We start from the raw sequence: 9,811 nt of genomic DNA, 5'->3' as shown, positions 1-9,811 counted from the left end.
CGACCAGAGAACACACATTATCTGACATATGAGTAAAATAAGATTGTATATGGCATGAAAAAGTATTTTTTCCACTCATGTCAATGGGGGATATTGTTGATCTCTTTTTTTTTTAATAAGGCAGTGACAAAACACTTAGTCATTATCTAGTAGAGATACTACACAAGTTGAGTGCATAGTATATGTCGAGCATAAGGTTCCAAAAAGTACATGCTAAGTAATATGACAATTAGTGTCAAGCACTAGTAGGTGTTGAGAAGTTAGTATGTGCTGAGCCAATAGAAGGTGCTGAGTGAATAGTGTGTGACAAGTGATTTAGGTGCCAAGAAAGACTAAGTTTTGAGCTATTTAGGAGTTGAGTATTAGCATATAGAGCACAATGAAGGCTGAGCATTTCAAGTGAACAATCTTTGACATAGATGTTTGTTATGGTACAAACTTCAATGTAATTAGTTTTTGGCCAACATGATCATTAATTTTTTTTATCATAAGAGATAAATATTGAGTCATATTACACATCCCAATGCAATTCATGTAACCAATCAAAAAAAGGAAGCAATTAGCCAAAAAGAAGGGTCAACCATAGTCAGTGATCATGACCTAGCCCATCTCTACTAATGCCTATTTAAGAAGGTAAACCCTAAAGGATTTTATGGATGTGCAAGGAAAAAAAACTAAAAGTTCAAAAGGAATTCATGGTGGCATTGATTGCTATGATAGAGCTATACATTCTAGAATTAGTTTAAGGAGAGCAAAGTGAAAGGATAGAGAAGACATATTTGATCAGGAGGATCAAGGTTTAAATAGTAAAGGAGAGATTTGACATTAAGTAGCAAGGTGCTAACCGAAGGATTAGGTGTTGGATCATTCTACTAAGTGATGCCAAGTAAATCTCTTAATAGAGAAGTCTTAACAGACTGTTGTAAATCTTCTAACAAAGTGCTTACTTAATTGTGAGTTTAAAATCCTTTTAATCAAGGTGAGACCTAATAGTCTTGTAACCCTTTAATAGGGTAGAACTTTTATAGGGTAGATCATAGTTTATGATTAAAATTTTATAACCATAATAGCACACACTTTACAACTGCAGTAGTGCATATTTGTGGGTGTCATCCCCACCCCAGTTTTACCTTCTCCTTGGAGGGTTTATGGGTAACCAAAATATAACGTGTTATTTGTTGAATTTATTAAATTCTATGGATGTGATGTATGATTACTTATTTAAATTTACATGTTTAGTTATGAGTTGGATGTTTGGTGAATTGTTTTTAAGGTTAAAGTTTTAAGTGTTAATTCACCCCCCCTCCCTCTCAAAACTTACTTTTCCATTGTTAATTCCAACAAAGCAGTCATCCTAAGAGGCATAATGCGCTCCTTCCCTCTATCACCAATGGCTATCTTCAAGAAATCATAATAATATGTGTGTGGGTTTTTTTCCTTAGGCCTTAGATATAATTGTTCCAATTCCTCTACTTCTTAGTATGGTCTAACTTGATTTTCTCTTGTGATCTAATTTTCATCCTAAGACATAAATGCTATCAGTTGGATATCTCCTACATACATCAAGGGATTAAATTCCCTATCATCTAGAATAGCTAGGTTATGAATTTAGAGTTCACACAACAAATTTTTAATGGTTGTAGGAGATTTTTGAAATGCGTAATAGAATTCATGGGGAGTTTTTAAAGAGGAGTTAAGGACTTGAACAATCTAAGTCATCTTATATTTCAGCACCTATTCTTTAAGAATCAGAGTATAAACTTGTGCTTGAGGCCTACACTAAAGAAGTTCAGGTGCTAATGTAGTCAACAAGGTGACCTTATCTTCTAAAATCATAATCTTCTTCTCTTGATCCAACAACTCTCGCTACTAATTATTAATAATTTCCTACATTTGCCTCTTTTGCTCCATCCACATAGTCTTTTCTATTAAAAATGTAAAGGCTTAGTCCTACACCTAATAGTGTGGAAAGGTCTAGTGGAGCAATTGGTCCTTGATTATGAATATCTCCTCATTTAGAACCATCATCATTATTTGTTCCATCATTTTTGGTCTTCTTTGATTAAGGATTAGCAATAGAATTTTCTTTCTATAAGACTATGGCTTTCTCTCTATTATGATCTATCACCTGTTATAGTAGAGGTTCCTCTTCCATTTAGTGAGTAGCTCACACTAAGGATTCCAAAACTTTATTAACCAATTGCTCCATAACTTGTTCAATAATTTGTACATTAATTGATGGAAAATATTCATCAAGATTTTGTGGATCATTATTCAAAAGTTGTTCTTGTTCATTACTAGAAACAAATGTGGTATCATTATCAAAATCATACATAGTTTGAGGATCTTCTCTTTTACTTCAAAAAATAAAGTCACTATGATCAGAATTATTGTCACTACTATTATCCCTAATATGAAGAACATCTTCCTAAGACTGGCCAAGATCACGTTGCACATTTTATGAACCTTTTCCCAATTCTTCCACCTTATCTTATTAAGGGTTTTATTCATTAATTTTAAAGTCATCTTCTTGAGTAACTTCATCAACATGATTGTCTACAAAACCTTTAGAGATTCACTTACTTTTTCTTATAGATATTTCAGCTTTAGACACACTTTTCTTCTTCCTTAAATATTCTCCTTCAACACAAGCTATACGAGTCTCCTTTTGGAATTTCTTTCTTTTAATGGAAGATGAAGTTGTGATAGTTTTACCCTTGACATCCCCTAACCCTTTTGTTTGATTTGGGTTTTTTTCTAATTCCTAAACTGGTTCTTTTTCACCCTTTCTTATAAAAGATCCAATTTTTACACCTATCCCTAAATGAGGTAAGCTAGGGTTCTCTTTATAAGCCACAAGTTTTTCTTTTCCTTTCCTTTTAGCAAGAAAATATAATGATTATCCCACCACCTTCTTCTTTTCCTAACTACATGACCTAGGGATCTTTGAGAACTCAATGGATATAGTTCATTCTATGACTTTGAAAGTATCAGTTATTGTAGCAACCCTTCTTCCTATTCCCAAGTCCCTAGGTCCTCCACTTGTTGGAAAAAAATCACTCATTAATAGAAAATCATTCTGTAAAAAAATAAAATTTTGACTTAAGCCCCTCTCATCTAGTAATTTAATCAAACATTTTTTTGAGACTGAATTCGGCTTACGTTCTTGAATATATGCACCTCATTTCTTCAATAGACTAAATAGAAAATGTGAAAGGTTGACCAGCCTATTGGCGTGCCTTAAATAGCTAAGAATCTTGAAATGCATACTATATAACCATGATTCCTTCCCTCTCTTACATGTAATGTACTACATAATAAATAGAGCACACAAATTATAGGGTTCATGAATAGATATCCACCTGGTACTTTGCTTCCTATATATTTCCAATGGCTCGTCTGTATGCAAGGTGAATTGTACTCTTGCTGAATGTGGGTCCATGTCTTCTTAAAAACTTCACCTTCTTATGATAACCCAGAGAAATCTACAATTATTTCTTGGTTATATTCAACCCTTAGCCCTTTTACCATGACTACCCCATTGCTTAAGGAATTCATGAACTCAAATGCAATCTCCTCATCCCAAGTTGTAAGCCTTTGAAAATATTGAAGTCATCCATAGTTTTTTAAACAATGGCTAACAGTCATTATCCTAGAGGATAATATTATGAACTATGAGTTCATTCTATATTAGATCTCCCCCCATTGTTATGCTAACAAGATATCACTCAGATGACAACACAAAATTGGCAAAAATAGAAAGGTGAATTGCAAAGATTTGCAAAATTTTTTTGAAATGACAAGAAGCATAAAACAAATAAAATATTTGAAACAACTATCACTATCTCATAACATGCCATAACATAATATCATGTAATTATTACACTTACCTCTCTTCCTTTTAGTCTATAAATGCCTTTTATTTTTCATACTTTTAAAAGAGATGTAAGTGTCACATCATTATAATGAGTTTAAAACCTAAGATATGACATATCTTTAAATGATCACCCATAGTACAGCATATTAATTTATCATGCAATTATGAGATATGATGTGCATAAACAATTCGTCCCCCACCACCCCCACCACCCCCACCACCCCGCCCCCACCCCACAACCCACTTAAAAGAAGGCATGGGTCCTACCATGCATTAAGAGATAAGGATTGTATAGGCACAGAAAATAAAAAATTAACTATGAAATTTAAGGAAATTAATAGGTATTTACAATTGCATGATACAATCCTAACAATAAAGTTGGAGAAAATATTATAGTGCCATATAGCTGACTGTTGAAGTGAGGGTGAGGTGGATGGGTGGTATAGATAGAAGGTGAGATAGATTTATTATGGAGAAAGTGAGAAATTTATGAACTTTGATTAGATTCAAAGAAGAATGACATGCTAAGTAGAAGACACAAGTGCCTTAGTTGTAGGAGATTTGACAAAATTGAACTATTGTAGGAACTCCACTTTACTCTGGGTTTCATTGTAGAATTTGAGTCGATGACCATTTACCAGTAGTTTGAATTGGATACAATCAATTGTGGATAGCTGCATAACTCCATTATCATATGCTACTTCTATTTCATATGGTCCTAACCATCTACTTTGAAACTTGGCTAGATTACATTGGTATCTGGAATCAGAAAGTAGTGTCCAATCACACACACACACTGAATTTCTTATCCTTAATAAAATTGTCATGTCATTTCATGGGTTTTTTTAAAATTAACTCTATATTATTCAAGAAATATTTCTAAAACTCATCAAGTCCATTCAATTACAAGATGCATTCTTGTTGGGTATCATGGAGATTAATGTTGAGTTCAAATATTGTGCAGAGTGTTTTGAATTTGAAAACTCAATTGGCATCATATAGTTATCTTCTCGTAGACTAACCCAAAAGGAATAAATCTTGTTGTTGTCTTCCATATTTTTTGATATGCCCATAATTCTTCTAGAAGCTTGCATGCCCAGTCCTTCTTATGTATTTGGATAGTCTTTGTCAAAATTGTTTCTAGCTCTCTATTTGTTATCTCAACTTATCTATTTTCTTGATGATGGAAAGGAGATGATTTACCATGCCGTATAGTATATTCATTAATGAGTGAATTAATGTGAGTTAATTAATGAGATTAGAGGTAAATTGGGCTCCTTGATTAGTCAACAATTCTCTAGGGAGATCAAATCTTGTAAAAATGATTTCATATAAGAATTCTACAACATGATTATCCCTAGCATATTCTATAGGTTTCTCTTTAGTCCATTTAGTGACATATGTTGATATTGTGGCAATTGATCATGTAGTGGGTGTTGATGTTGTGATGATTTCTTGATTTTAGAGGTTGCCCTAAAATATTGTTATAAGCGATTGAGATGGATAATGCATTGTAATGTTGGTGTACATTTTTGTTGGAGAATAGAAAGGATGAAGCCCATGTAGGTGGTTGTAGCCTAAGTTTTGGGTTGAACCAAGTTAAATTTTTGTGTTATCTATGTTTAATATATATTCTTCTTTTATTTCTACATATAACTATTTATTCTTATATTGTTTTGGATATGCTAAATACTAACAATTAGTATCAGAGAAAGGTTTGTTGTTGTAGATTGATAGGACTTTCAAATTTGGGTTGGAGTAATGGAGGATTCTAGATTCAAGATTAAAAAATTCAAGAACCAAATTTTTAGTTATGTAAAATGTAGATGGAATTTTTAGTATCAAAAGGATCTGTGGAAGTCATTAGAAGGAAAAACAAAGAAATAGGGAACTATCATAGATCGAGATTGCAAGATCTTGAGTAGGAAGACACTAGGATCTATTTTCTTGTGCCTTGCATGACCTATAACTTTCAACATATCAAAGGAAAAAATGACAATAAAGATGATGGAGACATAGGCTACATTATACAAGAAACCCTTTGCTTTGAATAAGGTATTTCATATGAAGCATTTATTTAATATGAAAATGGGTGAGGGAGGATCTATAGTGAATCATTTAAATGAATTTAACGCAGTCACCAATCATTTTTCATCTTTACAAATTTCATTCAATGAAGAGGTTAGGACTCTCTTAATATGAGGTTAGATACTTTAATCTTATGTTTTGATGACATTAATGATTCTTGGGTAATAGATTTTGGAGCTTCATTCCATGCTACACCCGATAGAAAATATTTTCAAGATTATGTTCAAGGTAATTTTGGAAAGGTATATTTGGGTGATGATGAGGTCTATGCCATTATTGGGAAAGGAAAAATAAAGATTAATTTGCCAAACAAAAAATGATTCCATATTTCAGAGGTAAGGCATGTTCCTAATTTAAGAAAAAAATTAATTTTTGTAGGACAACTAGGTAGTGAAGGCTGCATAGTCATGTTTTTAGACAATATCTGGAAGGTCACTAAAGGTTCATTAGTAGTAGATAAATGTCTAAAGGAAGGAACATTATATCTATGTACTAGTAACACTTATTCTATCACATTTTCTATCGATAATGTCAATGCAAGTAAAAATACTATAGATTTGCAAAAATCGATTAAAAAATGTGTCACCATAAGCTTAGGCACATGAGTGAGAAAGGGATCAAAATCCTTCACTCTAAAAATCTATTTCTAGGACTGAAAAATATTAATTTAAAGTTCTATGAAAATTGTGTTTATGGAAAAGATTAGATTTTTTAGAGTTGGGAAAGAAAAGAAGAGTGAGAAGTTAGAGCTAGTGCATTCAGATGTACATGGTCCAACTTAGGTATCATGTCTTGGTGGCTCTCATTATTATATTATGTTATATATGACTCAACTAGGAAAGCATGGGTATATTTCGTAAAAAAAAAAATTGATTTTTTTGAAACATTTGAGAAATGGAAAGCTTTGGTTGAGAATGAGACATGCAAGAAGTTGAAATGTCTCAGATCTGATAATGGAGGTGATTACTGCAACAAAACCTTTGAATATTATTGATCTATTAATGTAATTTGAAGGTAGAAGACACTTCTAGGAACCCCACAAGAAAATGGGGTTCCAAAAAGAATGAATATGACAATCATGGAATGTGTAAGGAGCAAGAGATTGCATGCTAGTCTGCACCTTGATTTCTAGGTAGATGTTGTAAACATTGTTGTTTATTTGATAAACATAGAACCATCAACCCCTTTAGATGGTGGTATTCTAAAGGAAGCATCGAGTGAAAAAAAGGTAAATTATTCATTTCTAAAAAAAATTTTCTATGAAACTTTTGTCCATGTTGATAAAGAAAATAGAACCAAACTTGATGCTAAATCTCTAAAATGTGCCTTCATTGGATATGTAGTAGTTGACTATAGTTATCGATTATGGGATTTTGAAAATCTATAAATAATTAGAAGTAGAGATGTTATATTCAATGAGAAGGTCATGTATAAAGAATAATTGCAAGAAAAGAAGCATGAACAAGTCAAGCAAGAATATGTGGTGTTGGATGAGACTCCTAAAAATGAAAAGCCACTAGCGCATGATACTCAGAAAGTACATGTTATCCCACAAAATCTTGTAAGTGTTAGACATTCTATAAGGTAAAGTAGACCTCCTGAAATATTTTCTCCTTCTTTGTATTCCATTTTATTGACTAGTTTTGGCAAACCAAAAGAATATGAAGAAAAAATGTAGGTGGATTCCAAGAAACAATAAAAACTAGGCATGAAGGAGGGAGATGGAATCCTTGTTGAAAAATAAGACTTGGGACTTAGTCCCTTTACCTAAAGGAAAAAGAGCCTTGCCTAACAAATGGGTTTATAGGTTAAATGACAAAGATGGAGGAAAGAAAAGGTATAAGGCTAGACTTGTGGTAAATTATTTTGCATAGAAAAATGGTATAGGTTTTGATAAAATATTCTCCCCTATTGTAAAAATGACTTCAATTAGAACTGTACTAAGTCTTGTGGTTGTAGATGATTTGCATCTTGAACAACTAGATGTCAAGACAACTTTTCTCTATGGAGATTTGGAGGACTAAATTTACATGCAACAACCAAAGGGATATTAGATCAAGCATAAGAAGAATTTGGTGTGTAGGTTAAGGAAGAATCTATATGGCCTAAAGCAAGCACCTTGATAATGGTATTTAAAATTTGATAGTTTCATGGCTGAACAATATTACCATAGATTTCATTCTAATCACTATGTATATTTAAAGAGATTGGATATTGAGAGTTGCATTAATCTATTACTCTATGTTGATGTCATGCTTGTTGCTAGGTCTAAATTGCAACAAATAAATGAAATTAAATAGAAATTAGCAAGGTCATTTTCTATGAAGGATTTTGGTGCTGCTAAGAATATCCTTAGTATGAGGATTACATGGGACAGTAAAAATAGAACCTTGAATTTGTCCCAAAGTGAGTATATAAAGAAGATGTTGAAAAGATTTAATATATAGGATGCAAGAGCTGTCAATACACCTTTGGCTAGTCATTTCAAATTGAGTAAGTAAATGTGCCCAAAGGCACAAAAATAGGTAGATAAAATGTCTAACATCTCATATTCATCAATTGTTGGTAATTTAATGTATGCAATGGTATACACACATGGCCAGATATTGCTCATGCAATGGGAGTTGTTAGTAGGTATATGAGCAATCCAGGTATGGAACATAGGCATGTTATCAAATGAATTCTTTGATATTTGAAAGTACTACTACAAATTCATTATGTTTCACAGGATCTAATTCCTCTTTGAGTGGATTTTATGACTCTGATCTGACAGGAGATATTAATACAAGGAGGAGTACTGCAGGGTATGTTTTCACTTTAGGGGGCACTATAGTCTATTGGATTTCTAGATTGTAGAAGGTTAATGCACTTTCAACCATTGAAGCTAAGTATGTAGCTACTATGGAAGCTAGCAAGGAGATGATTTGGTTACAATGTTTTCTAGAGGAGTTGGGTCAGAAGCAGGAAGATCACCCATTGTATAGTGATAGCCAAAGTGTAATTCATCTTGCAAAGAATTCTTATTTTCATTCAAGGACAAAGAACATATAGGTTAGGTACCATTTTATAAGGTCTATTTCGAAGGATGGCTAATTACAGCTTAAAAAAATTTGTATAAGTGAAAATCATGCAGATATATTCATGAAGGTAGTCCCCAAGGAGAACCTAGTTTCTTTCTTAGCTTCTAATGGGATTCTTGACTAATGATCATGGAGGTAATATAGAACAAAGTCTTTTATTTAGTGGGAGTTATACATACTACATTGTCATCTAGTTTCAATTTCCAAGTCAGAGATTGTTGATATTTTAGTGACTACTCATGTGATAATTGGAGGTGAGGGGTAGTAGCCCCGAACCTCTAGGTGGCCTAGATCACAATTTTTTTTTTCTTTTACAAGAAAATAAAACTAGCATTGTAAAACCCTAAAATGGTCAATTTTAGAGGTTTCTCTAAAATGTTGTTATAAGAAACTAAGATGCATAATGTATTGTAATGTTGGTTTACAGTTTTTTATGGATAATAGAAAGGTTGAAGGTTGTATATGTGGATGTAACCTAGGTTTTGAGGTGAACCACATTAAATATGTGTGTTACCTATGTTCATTTAGTATTCTTCTTTTATTTCTGCATATACCATCTAGCTAATGATCTCAACTAACTTATATGTAAGATCTACCTTTTGATGGAAGGTCTATTGGTCAAACAATATTTATTCCCATTTATCAAATGGTGTAATAACTACCTATGGCCATTTCATCTAATTTAGTTAGTCTTCCCATTCATAGAGATCTATCACATTTCTTGGTGTATTTTGTTGCATCTTTATAAAGAGTTGGTCAATAATAT

Source organism: Cupressus sempervirens, chromosome 7 (assembly GCF_028749045.1).
Source record: "Cupressus sempervirens isolate cs-2001-9-10 chromosome 7, ASM2874904v1, whole genome shotgun sequence".
In the NCBI taxonomy this organism is placed as follows: Eukaryota; Viridiplantae; Streptophyta; class Pinopsida; order Cupressales; family Cupressaceae; genus Cupressus; species Cupressus sempervirens.
Note: the sequence above shows the minus strand (reverse complement) of the source record.